The sequence below is a fragment of the Episyrphus balteatus genome, chromosome 1 (genome assembly GCF_945859705.1).
Source record: "Episyrphus balteatus chromosome 1, idEpiBalt1.1, whole genome shotgun sequence".
Classification (NCBI taxonomy): domain Eukaryota; kingdom Metazoa; phylum Arthropoda; class Insecta; order Diptera; family Syrphidae; genus Episyrphus; species Episyrphus balteatus.
In genome coordinates this window covers 89,089,486-89,107,553 of record NC_079134.1, presented here as the reverse complement: position 1 = coordinate 89,107,553, position 18,068 = coordinate 89,089,486, and the positions used below count along the sequence as shown (strand labels likewise).

The following is an 18,068-nucleotide window of genomic DNA, read 5'->3' as shown; positions in this document are numbered from 1 at the left end:
TAAAATGTTAAAAAACAGCTCAATCGATTTTGATTAAAAATAAATATATTTTTTAAAGTTATGAACAGACATTATTATAAAACCATTTTCTTCATTTCTTTCGTAAATGACTTAAATGATTGCAACAAAAACGCTCCCATAAAATCATTTAGGAAATCTTCATATCAAAATAAAGAAAAATTATGAAAACTCATTTAAAAAAATTTAAATTATTTTTGGAAATCAATATTTTCAAAACGATCCAACGAATTTTTTATCTGTCCCGGGTTTCGCTTCCAGAAATATGGTCACCGTAGTTATATATGTCTCAATTTAACTGGAATTCTCAGCTTAATTATTCTGATTTATCGGTTTCTTACAAATTTTTTACTGACTCGTTGAAAAGTGCAGTTAATACATTCGTGCCGAAATTGCCTATTAAATGTAATCGACCTTCATGGTTCAATAAAAGGTTATGTAATCTTAGCAATAAAAAGAACAAAGCTTATAAGCTATATCGAAATTCATTAGATAATTCTTTTCTTAAATTCAGCTATAACCAATTGGATAGAGAATTCAATGTTCTAAATAAGTTTCTTTATAACAATTATATATTTTCAATAGAGAGAGAATCAAAGCATAATAGTAAAAGTTTCTGGTCTTTCATAAAGAATAAAAAAAAAATGTAATGGGTTACCAAAAACAATGCAGTATATAGGTGACACATACTCCGATATTGCATCTATTTGTAATGTTTTTTCAGCTTATTTTCAATCAAATTATACTTCTCCAAAGGGATATCCTTTACAAACAATTAATTCCGAAACTGCATTAAGTATTGGATTTTTGAATATAAGTGCAAATGAAGTTGAAAATGCATTACGTAGCTTAAGCTGCGATAAAAATGCTGGTCCAGATGAAATTCCTCCAGTTATTTAAAAAAAATGTGCATCTGCTCTTTTCGAATCTTTAACAATTGTTTTTAATAATTCTCTTTCTAAAGGAGAATTTCTCTCTGAGTGGAAGAAATCCTTCATTAGTCCAATACACAAATCAGGTTCTAAACAGGAAATATCAAACTATCGCCCGATCTGCAAACTCTCAGCGATACCTAAACTTTTTGAAAAGATTGTATACGATAAATTATCGTTCTGGTTCAAAGAAATAATATCGCCTTACCAACATGGGTTTGTGGGGGGAAGATCCACCTCCACCAATCTTGCTCTATTTTCAAATTATGTCCTCAATAAACTAGAAGACGGTTTTCAGGTTGATGTCATCTACACAGATTTTGCCAAAGCGTTCGATAGAGTGAGTCATTTGATACTAATATCAAAACTAAAAAGCGCAGGTTTCCACTCTGCTATGCTATCATGGTTTTCTTCCTACTTAACGGAACGTTATCAAATTGTTTCTATAGATAACATTCAATCTTCTCCTTTTTTGGTAACCTCTGGCGTACCGCAAGGTAGTCATCTCGGACCGTTATTGTTCTTGATTTTTATTAATGACATGCCTAACGTTTTTAAAAACTCACACCGCCTTCTTTTTGCGGACGATCTTAAATTCTTTAAAAGCATTAAATCCTCTCGCGACTGCCATCTACTCCAAGACGATCTTGATTGTTTAACTAATTGGTGCACCATTAATGACTTGTTTTTGAATGCCTCCAAATGTCAGTGTTTTACTTTTTCGCGTATTCCCAATCCAATCAATTTCGACTACAAAATAAACAATAATATTCTAGAAAGAGTTTTTGAAAAAAAAAAGATTTGGGAATAATATTTGATTATAAATTAAAATTTATAAAACATATCGAATACATCATTGCAAAATCTAACACCATGCTTGGTTTCATAAAACGTAATTCATCTGATTTTACTGATCCCTATACTCTAAAATGCCTGTATAATGCTTATGTCCGATCTATTTTAGAGTATGGATGTGTTATAGGGAACCCTCATTACAACATTCATTCTACTAGAATTGAAAATGTTCAGAAAAAGTTCACTAGGTTCGTTATTTGGAAACTTGGCTGGAATATTGAAACGCCCTCTTATTCAACTAGATGTAAGCTAATTGATATTCAGTCACTCGAAAACCGTAGAAAAATGTACTCTGTATTTTTTGTAAGTGATATTTTGTCTTATCGTATTAATTGTTCTTCGCTTCTGTCTTTAATTGATTTGTACGCTCCAAGTCGTCCTCTGAGGACTAGATTTTTATTTTTTGAAAGCGATCATAGGACAAATTATGCCAAAAATGAGCCAGTAACTCGCTGTGTCCGTGAAGTTAAAAGCTGAAACACAATCACGCTTTAGGGCGTCGCTTCGTTGCGTTACGTTGAGAAATCCTCAAAGCGCGCTTCTGTCACTTTGACTTTGAACAGCTGATTGCAACATAAAATCTGCTGTCAAATAAAAAAAAACACAGTCACTGGGTGCGTTCACGTACCGATCTAAGGGTATCTGGATACCTTTGTGTTGTTGTAATCCCATATAAAATCTCAGCTGATCGTAAACATGTGTTGACAAGCAAAAAAATCCAAGGGTATCCTAAAAATTTCTGGATTCTCGTGTATCTTATGGGAGATTTGAAGAACAGCTGATTCGTGTTCACAAACGTATCGGATACTTAGGTATCTTGGATAGGGTATCTGTGCGTACGTGAACGCACCCACTCACAAAATTATTGGGCCAAGTCTTTATCTTGATTTAATTGTGGAAAAATGAAAAAGGATATTAATGTGTTTAAAAAATGCATAGAAATTTGTTTATTTTTTAATCCTATAGTTATAAAAACAAAACCAATCAAAATATATTGTTTTTAACAATAAAACTCAGTCTAAAACATCATTAAATTTTTTTTGTTTTTAATACGTAAATTGTTTTGATTTAAAATATCTCGATGTCGTTTTTTTGTGCAAAATCTATATAGAGAAATTAAAAAACACACATAGTTTTGCAATAATTTATTTTTTTTTATTCACATTTGGCGCAATAATAATGTGGGTGACTGTAACTATGTCTGTTAAATGTCAGAAAGCGAGCAAAAGTTCAGTCTGGTTGAACTTTTGCTCGCTTTCTTATGGCCCCAGCCCATAGAATCCGTTGCGTCCGTTCCGTCAATCCATCCGTTGAAGTTGAAGTTTGGGACAGAAAGGGGTGACCCATAGAATACGTCGTACGACGGATTGCTTTTTGACAGCTCACTTCAAATTCCGAGGTGTGTTCGATATTTTATCGCTGAATGTGCACTAAGGAAGTTCTGATGAAAGAAATTTTTAACTATTATTGTTGTTCTTTTTTTTAATAAAATAAAATGCGCGACTAGATTTCATGTAGGTACTTGCTCTTCAGTTAAAAACAATTTTTAATAACAGATTATCATTTGTAGATATGACTTTGGCATAGTAAAATTGAACTCTACAACAGAATTTGAGTATTTAATTGATATAATTTATAAGATACATCATTAAATGTTACTTTTATTACAATTAATTTACTAATGAATACTGAAATTTCACAACTCATAAAATCGGAGAAGAAAAGAACGCAGTTCATTTAGTTCTGAAATTCCCCGGTGTGCACTCTCAAACAGAAAAATGAACAGATCTATTGTTGACAACCAATGTCAAACCATACGACGGATGAAAAAGTAGAAAGTTGGGCAACTTCTTCCGTCGAAACCGTCCGTCTCCGTCCGATCCGTCGCTTATGGGTCGCTTCCCATAAGAACGTGTGTATTTTATCGAGCTGTCAGTCAAAAACTTCGACGGAACGGACGCAACGGATTCTATGGGCTGGGGCCTTTACGTTTCCTTACGTTTGTCAAGAAAAACGTACGTAAGAAAAGCGTCATTGTGTGAGGATACACAGATTTCCTATAGTTGAACTTTTCGCAGTTGTCAAAATCGACGGCAAAGCGTGATTGTGTTTCAGCTTTAATCGTATTTCTGGTGTTTTTGATTTTGACTTTCATAGTAATCGTTCTACCCTTAAATGTAATCTACAACCTCATTTTATAATTAATTTTTGAAATAAGCAAAATACTATGTACATAGGGTAAAACTATACAATAGGGAAGTTCGAACATTTGTCCTTGTCTTCTCTTTCTATTTACAGTTACCATTTTGACGTTTTAAACTCGGCGAAAATCAAAACAAACCAGCAAAAACAAACCAACAAAACAAAAAAGCAAAAAATACAGCATAGAAATATATTTTAAATTCCGTAATTTTTTCGATTTTTAGACACTAAATTAAGTTATAGTAGAACGTTACTACCAAAAAAACACTTGAAATCGATTTGTATGAGTTTTTTTTTTTACAAACAACAGTTCTTTAAAATTGCGCGCGTCCTTGAAAAATTTGGTTTGTTTTGATCTTCACCCAGTTTAGGAGATATTTTTTTCTATTTTCTTTTGTTCTTTTGGTACTGACAGATGAGCGAAATTCCGAATACGCCCCAGTTTGCAAAACGCCCCACCAGTCTCGTACGCACACAGGTGTTGTTAAGCAAAAAAAACGAAAACTGTTTAAACTAATTTAAGTTGCTCGTCAATTGTGTTATTGAGTTGTAGTATTCTGTGTGCCCTGAAAAGAAAAAAAATGCGAAACAAAAATTTGGCACCAAAACATATTGCGGAGAGCGCAGACAAAATTTCATTTTTTCAGAAAGTATAAAGACCATATCAAATTGGTATATATATTTAGAAAGTTCAAAAAATGGGCTTCTTAGTTGTTTTTTTGGTAATTCCTTGAAATCAGTTTGGGTTGCTATATTTTTGCATGCGCGTATTGCACTTCCAAATTTACAAAATGCCCCAGTAAATTATGAAGTAAAATACTCATCAACATTTTTTTTTTATTCGCTATATGCTTAAGAAACGCCCCACTTGAACTTTTCTTAAACGATTTATATATAATCAGGCCTATCGAGGTATCCGTTCGGAGAAATTTCCGAAACGATAGCCCGTCCCGATCGGAACTTAGATTTCTATCAAGGTATCCACTTCTGAATAAAAAAAAAATAAAGTATACAATCGCAATAATTTGACACTTGTGTCAGCGTATTTTTTATTAACCTGCACTAAAATATCAAAACTATATTTACATTTACATATTATTTATATTTTTTTCTGTGAAGTTTCCAATTTTCTTAAAATATTCCGCAACTATTTTATGTCGGAGAATTTCCGATTGAATTCAAAAATCTCCGATATGACAATCGGAACGGATACCTCGATAGAAAATTCTCCGATTTCGAACAAATCGGAAAAAAAATTTCTCCGAACGGATACCTCGATAGGGCTGAATATATGCTAACATATTTTACTACATATTAATATGCCAAAAGTAAGAAAAAAGACTAACTTTTTATATTGACCAAAAAAACTATTATTTTCCCTTATTTTTTTTGTTTTATTGAAGATTCAAAAAAAGTGGGGCGTATTGTATAGTTTTACCCTACCCATTATATGTATTTTTATTTATGTAAGTTATTATCAAGTAGTCTGTAAGATATTTTTGTCTGATTGATGAATAAATAAATAAATACTAAATACTAAAAAATACTAACTTTTTGTAAAGCCAAACCCCTAGTCTTTTACAAAAATTTTAAACAAAGCCATTTAATGGCATAGTTTTTGAAAAATTAATGTTTAAAATCAAAATTTTGAAAAAATAATTGGAAAAAAAAATTTCAAACTAATTTTTTTCAAAATTTTATGTAACTAATTTAGTTTTTAAAATTCGATGCTCTTATTTATTTTTAAACATAAACAGAAAACCCGATTCAAAAAATATCTTGTAATTTTCGAGAGATTAACAAAAAACCAAAACTACTTTTTTCTAAAAAAACCTCTTTATTTTCTGTTTTTACGTGGCTGGACTTGTTGATAAATTAATTTATGAAACATTAACCATTCTTCAATTATTTTTTAAACATTCAGACTTAAGTAAGGATACAATAAAGTGATACAGTATTGGATTAACCCTGAATTGATCAACTTTTTTCATTGATAACACCTGAAAACTTACCTGAGAATTTCTCTTACTATGTCTGGGGTGCTCGCCGCCCATGGATTCTCTAGCTTTAAGGTGAAATATTAAGTGACCCAATATCTTAAAATGAGGGTTATATATTGTATTAACAATCCTATTAATTTGATCCTTTTATCACAAACTGCACAATTATTTTTCATACTTTTACTTTTGCACCTCACTCCTTCAAAAGATCAATTTGTATGAAAATTTAATAAAAAATAAAAGCAAGCAATTTAAGTTTTGCATGAAAATTCAATATTCCATGGTAAATATAATTCATTTTTTGATTATTTTTGATTGTTATATGATTTATAAAATATATATGCGGTTCAAAAAAATGCAAAAATTTTCCATGTGCTGCAATGGTACCATTTCAAAAGTGTTCTTTCTCGCTAAAAAAAAAAAACACCCTTTGACCTGAAATCTTTTGATGGTCATATTTTACTATTTTTTTCCACACGAAATTTTATCAACCTACCACTTTTTTTCAAGGAGTACTTGGTAATATTCTGACAATTCATAAAGAGTCCAATAACTTTTTACATGATGGTCTAGACATTTTGATATTGACTTCTTTCGATCGGGCGTTAGAAAATACCTCGAAATCATGCATCATATTAATACAAATGTGTCATTGCCTATTGCAACAAATCGAGCGCAACACAGAAAAAGTCTTGTATCTACCCTTCCGGATGGAATACAAGGTGGCCCAATATCTCAAAATAACTCTTATATTGAGTACTACCAACGATGTTAATTTCATGCTTTTATCACAAAGTGCACGATTGAACTCTTTTTTAAAGCTAAGCTGCCTCACTATTAAGTTCAGATAGCTCAATCAAGTTCATACAGAAACCACAATCATGTTTAAATTCAAAGCACAAACCTAGGGCACAAAGTGAGGGCATCTAGTGGCGAGGGAAAGGTATTAAACGCATTATACCAGCTAGGAAAACAAGAGAAAAATAAGAGAGATGTATACCAATTATCTGAAATTAAACTTTTGGGTGTTTTAGGCAAGGGGGGTACGAGTCGGCTCTCTAGGTATTCCTTCCTCTATGGCTCCATATATATTTAATTTAAATTCAGATAATACATCTCTCTTATTTTTCTCTTGTTTTCCTATCTGTGAATACGTGAGAAAGGTATAAAGCGTTAATATCTTCCTTTCGACAGTAGATGCCCTCACAAACAGGTTTGTGTTTTGAATTTAATCATGATTTTGGTTTGCGTATGAACTGGATTTAGCTTAAATAGCTTACTCTAGACAAGACACACACCTTTCAATAAATATGTAAAGAAATAAAAATAAAGGTTCGTCTTTTGTATTTAATGTATACATTTTATGGATTTATTAGTCTAATTGAGCACTTAAATTCGTTTGGACAAAAATCCACAGTTGAATGTGTTGGTACCATTTAAAATGCACGGGAAAACTACCACATATAAGCACTGTGGAGTTTTTTTCCATTGCAGCTTGTAGGGTGGAAAAGAAAAACCAACCGAAGTCGCGTCTCTAGGTATTCCTTTCTCTTTGCTCTGCTCTTCTTCCCGAGTAGATACGATTTGTATTGAAATTGTTGAAAGTGCGTTCCATTGAAAATCGCTAGTAAACTACTAGTAGGACTTTGCCACCTCCAAAAGGAACAGGGCTATAGTAGGTACGCTGCTTAAGCAAAACAAAATTTCCGTCGGTCTCCACCTAAGAATAAGAAGTTCTTCTTATTCTTAGGTCTCCACGAGCCACGACGCGACGCTTGGCAAAAAATGTCTGCGAAATCTCAAGGAAAACATTTTATTTTAAAATATCACAAATTTCAAAACCAAAAAAAATAAAAGACATCTCAGAAATGCTCACCATTAGTGTCCCGGCAATTATTTGTATGCAAAAGAGATGACGGCTTCTACAATTAAACTGGTAAAATTTTCAATTTCTGATCGCCGCATAACGAATATTCGAACACAGTTTTTCATTTATGATTTCGTTTTGACATTTTTTATGGTATTTTTCGTTTTGCATGAGCAGCGTCCTAGATTTTTCCAGATCTACGTACTAGAATTAGGTTAAATATTTAACCTCTGTTAAATTTTTGACATTATTGAGGTGATGTCGTTGTTTAATGTCGTTTTCTTTAACTCCAATGAGAGTACCCTTTTAGTACTTATTTTTGCTCTTTTGAAGGTTTTGTGGTCTTTGACGCCACAAAAGTGTAAAAAAAAATATTACTCCGGAGTAATTTTAGTACTATGGAGTACCCCGGATTTACTCCACATTCTTGTTCTGTGTGCGTCTACGTCTTCCTGTAGAAGTCGTCATACGAAAATAAGAACAAAATAAAACCAAAGAAAATAGCTGTCAAATTTGCGTCTTCAAAAAAATACTACGTGTAGAAGCGCGCGACGCACCGAAATGAAAATCAAAAGGGAATTCGAAGATAATTTCTGCGCCTTGCGTCTTTGTGTAGAAGCAGACTTAGTCTGCTTTTACATGAAGACGCAAGGCGCAGAAATTATCTTCGAATTTCCTTTTGATTTTCCCTTCGGTAAGTCGCGCGCTTCTACACGTAGTAATTTTTATAAGACGCAAATTTGACAGCTATTTTTTTTATTTTATATTGTTCTTGTTTTCGTATCTATTTTTATTTTAAAAAAAGCACAAAAATATACAAAAAATAACATCAGGGGGCTCTATGTGCAACAAAAACATTTAAATAAATTAATAAAAGTTAGTATACACCCAAATAATATACATCCGACGAAGTGAACTCTGCCACCGACGAAATCAATTAAAGCAAAACAGCAAAAAAAAGAACAAGATCAAAGAGAGACGTCAAAATGAGTCTCAAAATTTTCGGCCGGCGACTCACAGGGTAAAAAATCTTCCATCCCTCTTTTTCGAACTTTCTTTCTCCCTTACTCTTCATTGAATCTTGACTTTTGCGTCTTCATGTAAAAGCAGACTTATCAACGAACGCTTAATCTGACCATAATCTCGTAAAGGCCCTAAGTCTGCTTTTACATGAAGACGCAAAAGTCAAGATTCAATGAAGAGTAAGGGAGAAAGAAAGTTCGAAAAAGAGGGATGGAAGATTTTTTACCCTGTGAGTCGCCGGCCGAAAATTTTGAGACTCATTTTGACGTCTCTCTTTGATCTTGTTCTTTTTTTTGCTGTTTTGCTTTAATTGATTTCGTCGGTGGCAGAGTTCACTTCGTCGGATGTATATTATTTGGGTGTATACTAACTTTTATTAATTTATTTAAATGTTTTTGTTGCACATAGAGCCCCCTGATGTTATTTTTTGTATATTTTGGTGCTTTTTTTAAAATAAAAATAGATACGAAAACAAGAACAATATAAAATAAAAAAAATAGCTGTCAAATTTGCGTCTTATAAAAATTACTACGTGTAGAAGCGCGCGACTTACCGAAGGGAAAATCAAAAGGAAATTCGAAGATAATTTCTGCGCCTTGCGTCTTCATGTAAAAGCAGACTAAGTCTGCTTCTACACGAAGACGTAAAAGTCAAGATTCAATGAAGAGTAAGGGAGAAAGAAAGTTCGAAAAAGAGGGATGGAAGATTTTTTACCCTGTGAGTCTCCGGTCGAAAATTTTGAGACTCACTTTGACGTTTCTCTTTGATCTTGTTCTTTTTTTTTTTGCTGTTTTGCTTTAATTGATTTCGTCGGTGGCAGAGTTCGCTTCGTCGGATGTATACTATTTGGGTGTATAGTAACTTTTATAAATTTATTTAAATGTTTTCGTTGCACATAGAGTCCCCTGATGTTGTTTTTTGTATATTTTGGTGCTTTTTTTCAAATAAAAATATATACGATAACGAGAACAAGATAAAATAAAAAAAATAGCTGTCAAATTTGCGTCTTATAAAAAATACTACGTGTAGAAGCGCGCGACGCACCGAAGGGAAAATCAAAAGGAAATTCGAAGATAATTTCTGCGCCGTGCGTCTTCATGTAGAAGCAGACTAACTACACTTTTCTTACTTCTGAGTTATAGAGCGAAACACTTAATTTAATATCGCAATTTGCATTTAAAAATGAAAAAAACCAAAAGTACATTTTGAATTTTCTAACTTATTTGAAGACCTAGGCTAAAAAAAACAATGAGAATAATTCAGAGACAATGCCCTAACTCCAAATATGCTAACAAATCAAAATCGAAAATTTTGTAGTTAGAGCCTTGGAGAGATTATGGGCAGTATTATGCTTCATATGTGTTATTAATATTATTTTTTTTTTTTTTTAATTCATAAAATTTTTCCCTAGGCCTGCTATCACTATTTTTTTCCTAGAAATTATCTATTTTGCCTTGTCACACACACAATTTAAAAAAATTGCTCTCATTATGTTCTATCACTCCAGAAAAAGGAGTAAAAATTTAGAGTAGGGGAGAGTGGGGCACATTTGAACACTTATTGCTTTCGCAGCTGCTTGAATGAAAACTGTAAATTTTACTAACATTGAACTTCGATTTCAAATAACATTTGGTTAGTAATACGAAATATTTATATTAAATTTTGATGTTTAACCAATATGGGCTCTTATGTTCAAAAGTGCCCCATGTATGGGGCAGCTTTGAACATGGAAGGGGCAATTTTGAACAGCAGTATTAGTTTCGTTGTAATGAATAAATAAAACTTAACTTTTTATTAGTTTTTTAATAAGAACAATAAGAACATACACAAACTCAAAATTAATTATTAGATCATATTCAAGGAACCAAAAAATAATAAAAACTCTGAAAAAATAACCTTTAAATTTAAACTATAGTTATCACATTTATTAGTTGAAAAGAAAAACAAAAAACAAGAAAAATTCATTTAAAACATAACTTAGAAAAATGGAATTCATACCATTTATGCTTCTCAGAGTAAAATAGATTTATTTTGTGGTCAACCTATATTTCCAGACATTAAATGCAAATGTTTCCTAAATGTTAACAAAGCGGATGCTCTGCATATACCAGGAGCGTTAATTGGTGTAAGCAGCTTGACTTTAATTTCTATACCGCTTAAGCGGTATATAATCGAGTTCTCATCGAGATCAGTCTAGTACTCACAGAACTTGAAGAATTCAATAATTTTTTTTTCAATCTTCAAAAATGTTGTACATATTTCCATTTTTTTCCTAAATTTTGCCCACAATTGATAGTTTCATTATTCTATTTATAAGAACATTACGATTTTTTAAATGAAACAGATTAAAGTTTCCTTAAAATATCTGATACAAACTGCTGGTTGCGGTTTTGAACATGTTCAAAAGTGCCCCAACATACTTTTTCAAAACTGCCCCAACAGTGTCAACGACATGAATTGTTGAATAAATATTTAACATTAATATATTCATTCAAAAATTCACCGTGAATTAGTTTAAAATGAATTAACCATTAACAAAAATTTTATTGCGTTTTGAAATCACGCACCAAATTTTTTTTAAACTCTTACAACTAAAAAACTGAAATAATGCAAAACCATTATAAAAACACCTTCCACCTATAAATCTGAAAGCCATCTGAGATAACCAAGGAAAGTCATTGACGTTTATGGATATGGTGTTAACGGGTTCAAATATCGAATAACTTCTAAAAAAGAGTGATAAACTTAAATTTTATATGCAGTGTTCAAATGTGCACCGTGTTCAAAAGTGCCCCACTCTCCCCTACTCCTTAATAGAGTGAAAGAAAACGACATACATTTTTCTCTACCTCTTTTCTGCTAAGATACTCCTTTTTAATAAAAACAAAACCATTTACAAAAAAAAATTAACCTAAATTTTAACCGGGTCCCAGAGCTCATTAAATTTTTAACAGCTGAAATTTTTTTTTATTTCACGTAAAACGCATTGAGATCGATTTTAATTTTGTTGAAAGGAAATCGGCATAAGACGCGCATTAAAAGCTTAGGTACATCTGCGTACTCTGAATGTGTGTGCTCGGTTAAGATTAATTAACATCACAAAAAATGATCTTTCATTTTCAAATCAACTTTTTTTTCTAACTGTAATACCTATATGTTTTTGAACTAAGACACATCTACCAAAGTTTGCTTTGCATTGACATTGATTAAAATTTGTTTTTAATAAGTAAATCTTCATTTTAGGTTGTTTCTTCATTTTTGATAGTGTCGTTTTGTTTTCAAATCATCATTACACCCAGGCTGAACTAGAAGACATCTACCAGATTTTGATTTGCATTAAGATTAAAGACAATGTTAATCACATAGCCGTTAGATACTAAGCATTAAGTATTTATTCACATACAGTAGGAAACTGAAAATAAAAAAGAAATGTTTTTGTCGTCAGTTATTTTTACTTATATAAATTTAATTTGATTTAAAAAAAAAATTAACAAGCCACAAGTTTATACGACAATTAAACACAAGGCGGTTTTTGAATTAATTTCATAAATTCATTTATATTAACAAATAAAAGCTATAATTAAAATGCGAACATCAGTTGCCTTTTACATAAGACTACAAGTTAACTACAAGAGTGTATATGATTTCTGTAAAAAACAAAAATTTCAGTTGTAGATAAAAGAAACTCTTCTCTCCTTGTCATTATTTAGTTTAGGATTCCCAATTTCAAAATTGTCCAATCAAATAAGTTTTCATTAGCCCAGTCATTTTAGTCATTTTTAAGCCCAATCTGCGGAAAAATTCCTACTGGGCTGAATTTTGGTATACAGCTTAATGACGGCTTTGTTATGAAGATGTGAAAAATCGACATTGATATCGTGTCCACGTTAAGAGTTAGAAACCTAGGTGGCCAACTTTCTTAAAAATATTCTGGTATAAGGAGAATATTTTTAAGAAAGATGGCCACCTAGGTTTCTATAGATTTATTTTATACCACAGGTGTTTAAAATTTTTCATAAAATACTTTTTTTACATTTTGCATCAAAAAACAGATTTCAAAATTTTTTTTACGAAAATGTGCAATAGCTATGAAATTTTTAAAGTGTTTATGTACTCATCCAATTATTATAGAAAATTATAAAAAAAGAAATAAATAAAATTCATTCATTCGTGGTTGTAGTGAACGAAAACATAAGATGATAAAATTTAAAATACACTGAACGAAAAAAAGTCCATATTTTATGAACTGGTTGCGATAGAACTTTTTTCTATCTGTTTTTAGAACAATCATAAGTGTAGCTATAAGCCGTTTTAGGGTTGTCCATTCTCTATTGCACACCCTGTATATTTTCAGACATATTCTAAACAAAAATTCCCAGGGAAATGGTTTCGGGAGAAGGGCCCCAATCGGAAAAATGGCGAAAATTTCCATTTTTTTTTGGTTTCCCCATATTCTTAACAGTTGAGGAACGAAATTCAAGCTAAAAAAATAATGAAATTTCAGGAACTTTTCAGTTAGGAGTTTTTTTTTCAGGAATAGGATTATGACGATTACAACTAACTTCAACTTTTTGAATCGTTATACCTAAGAAACGGTGGGTCTTAGGAAAAAAAGTTTCATGACACTTTTTATATATAATAATCTGGTCTACAATTCTAGCATTGAAAATTTTTTGATAAGACTTACCGTTTTGCTGAAAATCGTGAAAAACCAGTTTTTGTGACCTTTTGACCCCTATAACTCTTAACGCGGACACGATATCAATGTCGATTTTTCACATCTTCATAACAAAGCCGTCATTAAGCTGTATACCAAAATTCAGCCCAGTAGGAATTTTTCCGCAGATAAAACCTAAAATTACTGGACTACATGCCGGTGTTCTGAATTTCATTTTTTTGTGAGTTCACATCCCGGAAGTGAAATTACTTGATCTGCATTTCGGTGAATTACATTTTCTGATCGAAATTTTTTTTTTGACGGGAGGAAATCTTCAAAAGACACTTGGCAGTATTCGACACCAAGGAGTGTGGGACTCTTAACCACTAAAACCACCTCTTTATCAGGACCAATCTTGATAGATCGACATCAGGGGTGGAATCGGCTAAAATGATATTTGACTATCATATTTTTTACTATCAAATTTGATAGTCAACTATTTTTCATCTGTGTAAGGTGATCGTTTTGGGATCATTTTTAATGTTGGTTTACTTGGTATCACTTGGGTTTGACATCTGTCAAACGTCAGTAAATTTCAAAATAACCGATGAAGAGTTTCAGTTTTTCACTTCCATAGCTACAATAATTGAGAAGACAATTTATTAAAAACGTAAGTTAATATTTTTGAAAACGCTTAAAATAATAATTTATAACTTTAATATCTACCTAGCAAACAAAACTCGAAAAGGATCGCTTAAAAAGAATCCCACACAATATTGTATAAACTTTCAATTCAGATGGCATATCCAAAATGTTGAATACATTCAAAAAAGTTTCTTATTTTATTCGAAAATTTTGTACGAGTCTATTAAATACACAAAATATTATTTTGAAATTATGTATTTTTTTTTGTGTACATTACATTACTTTGAGTCTGGGAGGTAAAATATAATTTAAGTTGTTCCTCAAGTCTGACTCTTCTATTTTCTATTTCATATTCATTTACTTTATTTTAATTATGTAGGCTTTAAATACACAAAAATATTCATTTTTCCCAAACAAAGTAAAAGCACCACGAAAACCAAGAAAAAATATGCTACAAATGTTAAATTGTATCAAATTGACACCTAAATAGGTGTCAGCTGAAAAAGTCAAAAAAATATGATAGTCACTTTTGACTATCATCTTACACAGACGAATTTTCTTGAATTTGACAGTCAACTATCAAAAATCTGCTTACACGATTCCACCCCAGATTTTTCTTTCTTAACTTTGTAAAATCACTTTGGGGGAAGTTTAAACTTTTAATATTTTCCCATGTTTTTTTTAGACCATAAGCTCATGAGGCTTGGTTCTTCTTAATCTCCGAACATGGTTTCAAGACAGACACCATTTCAGAATTGGTATGACTTTGCAGTCTCTGATTATGCGATACAGCGTATTTTTTAACAACTTCTGTAACCGTTTCTATTTGTAAGTCACGATGTAGATCGCTATTTCTTATGTACCAAGGTGCATTAACTATTCCACGAAGGACTTTATTTTGCAATTTTTGGATGATTCCGGTATTTGTTTTCTTTGTACAGCCCCATAATTGGATACCATAGGTCCAAACAGGCTTTAGTACTTGATTATACAGCATTATTTTGTTTTGGGTTGATAAATCAGAGTTGTTACCAAGTAACCAGTACATTTTTCTATATTTCAAGTTTAGTGCTTTGATGTGCTCTTTCCACTTTAGCTTTGCATCCAAAGTCATTCCAAGGTATTTGGCCGTATTGGCGTAAGGTACAGCTTGATTAGACAAGTCAACAACGTTTTTGGTGCCGAGACTAAGATATACTTTTCTAAAGGTTTTTGTTGTGCTGAACTCGAATCTGAAGTCAAAAACATCCTATCAGCTCCCGTTTTTGAAATATTACCGTTAGAAGATGCAAACATAACTACTTTTGAGGTTATGCTTTTATGTGAAGAAATTTTTTTTAAATACAATTTATTACGGTTTCTGTAAGAACTGTTTTCCTTCTTTCAAGAATTTTTTAAATCTTTTCGATATCTTTTTTATTGTTCGAGATATCGTCAGTTTTATGGCTTATTGTAATGTATCACGTTTTCATCTCCTTTTTTTATAAATTAAGCCAAACATTCTTACTTCATTTTAAGATATCTCGCGCAGTAAAAAAGATATTGCAAAGATTTAAACGGGTCTTGGAAGAACGAAAATAGTTCTTATAGAAACCGTTATGATTTATATTTAAAAAAATTTTCTTCAAATTAAGGCATAGCACCAAAAGTAGTAAAAAAACATTTTTTTACATTTTCTAACAAAAACATTTCAAAAACGTGAGCTGCTAGGATATTTTTGACTTCGGATTCGAGTTCAGCACACCTGAAACCTTCAGAAATGTATATTTTGGTTCATGTGGGGAAAATCTTGTTAACTTCAAAATAAGTCAAAACACGATTTTTTTTAACTTTCAAACAGTAATATTTCAAAAACGGGAGCTGATGGGATATTTCTGACTTCAGATTCGAGTTCAGCACATCAAAGACCTATAGAAAAGTATATTTAAGTGCCCGCACCAAAAAAAAATTAAATTTTGTAGACCAGTGTTATTAATGAATATTGGAATATTGTTTATCTTTTTATTTGTAAAGTTTATATGTGAAGATTTTGTTTCATTGAGTTTGATACGCCATTTTTCGGTCCAAGCTCTGACTGTGTCGACGGCATTTTGTAGTTTTAAATTGATCGAATTGAATTGCTTCTGCTTCGTGAAATTGGAGTATTTTTATTACTGTGCATCTTTATGCAAACTATGAAACAAAAAACATATATTTGTATTAGTTCCGTAATTAGTATTTATTAGTTAACCTATAACTATAAAAGACCTAGGTAAAAACATATGACATGAAATCTTTTTTGGGAAAGATTTTTTCGGCTCACTGGGCAGTGCACTGTTTAATACTCTACATTGGAATGCCATTAATACTACCTCAATATACATACAAATTAAGCCTTTAACGCTTCAATTTTTTTTAATTGTGTCATTAATTCCGCTAAATCTATTATATTTTCTTGTTTTTGCTTTTGAATTCTGCTTCCTTTTTTCCTTCAAAATTGCCAATAATATTGCATTAATGTTCAAAGCAGCAGTAATTTCACTTTACAAACAAAATAAAAATGGATGATAATCGAAGTTTTCAAAATCGATCAAAATGTAGAACATGTTATATCATTTCACGTGAAATTGAAAAGTGATTCACTTTCGATCGAATTGCAGGCATCAATCTGGAATGAACTCTTAAATGCCTGGCAGCACTGCATTGTAAACTTTAGGCTTTAAGTATGGGTGTTTTCATAAACGTCGGCCTAACTTAGGCCTGCGTTAGTCGTGTTCAAAAGTCAGATCTGCGATCGGACTACTCCTTTTTCTAGAGTGAAAGAACATAATGAGAGTATTTTTTTTTTGTAATTGTGTGTGTGACAAGGCCAAAATGGATAATTTCCTTGAAAAAAATAGTGATAACAGGCCTAGGGAAAAATTTTATGAATTGAAAAAAAAAAAATTAATATTGATAACATATGAAGCATAATAAGCGTTTGTTGTCTGCTTCTACACGAAGATGCAAGGCGCAGAAATTATGTTCGAATTTCCTTTTGATTTTCGTGTCGGTGCGTCGCGCGCTTCTACATGTAGTATTTTTTGAAGACTCAAATTTGACAGCTATTTTCTTTGATTTTATTTTGTTCTTGTTTTCGTATGACGACTTCTACAGGAAGACGTAGTCGCACAAGATGCACATAAGAACAAGGGAGAGAGAAAGATCGATTTCTCCTTTGCTATTATGTGCACCTTGTGCGTCTACGTCTTCGTGTAGAAGCAGACTACGTACCTATTTTAATTCAAAAAAAAAAAAAAAAAACACACTAAAATATACAAAAAAAAAACAACTCCAGTGGGGTCCATGTGCAACGAAAATTTAATAAATTAAAAACGTTACTATACACGCAAATAATACACAACCGACGAAGCAGACTCCGCGACCGACGAAATAAAATAAAGAAGAACAGCAAAAAAAAAAAAGAACAATATCAAAGAGAAACGTCAAAAAGAGTCACAAAATTTTTACCGGAGACTCACGGTAAAAAATCTTCCTTCCCTTTTTTTCGAACTTTATTTCTCCCTTGCTCTTATGTGCGTCTCGCGCTTTGCGTCTTCGTGTAGAAGCGGACTTAATTTTACTTTTGGTATATTTTTCATTATACTTCTGATCGGTTTTTTCAGCCTAATTGACACACACCCTTAGTTTGATAATTGTAAAATAAAAATATCCCATCATCGCAGAAAAAAATGGGATTTTTTTTTTATCTGGCACAGGATTTTTTTTTATTGATGAAGAGCAATGGCTGAAAATTTTTTTTATTCGGTTTTCAATTTCATTTTGGAAAAAGTGAAGAATTAACGAAAAAAATGGAAAAAATATATCTGGCGGAATATAATACAGTCAAA

At 31.7% G+C, this 18,068-nt stretch overlaps 1 protein-coding gene across 4 annotated transcripts in view; it reads right to left on the bottom strand.

Annotated features, from left to right (window-relative positions):
- Positions 1 to 7,340: 7,340 nt before the first annotated feature.
- LOC129907296 (synaptojanin-1) overlaps positions 7,341 to 18,068 on the bottom strand; it is a 62,199-nt gene continuing 51,471 nt past the window's right edge. For 3 of the 4 annotated variants that reach the window (XM_055983431.1, XM_055983417.1, XM_055983440.1), the window contains exon 3: positions 7,341 to 12,309. The gene's annotated coding sequence lies outside the window, so the exon portion shown is untranslated. Of the gene's footprint in view, positions 16,372 to 18,068 lie in introns of all 4 variants that reach the window. The other variant, XM_055983423.1, reaches the window with a different exon arrangement.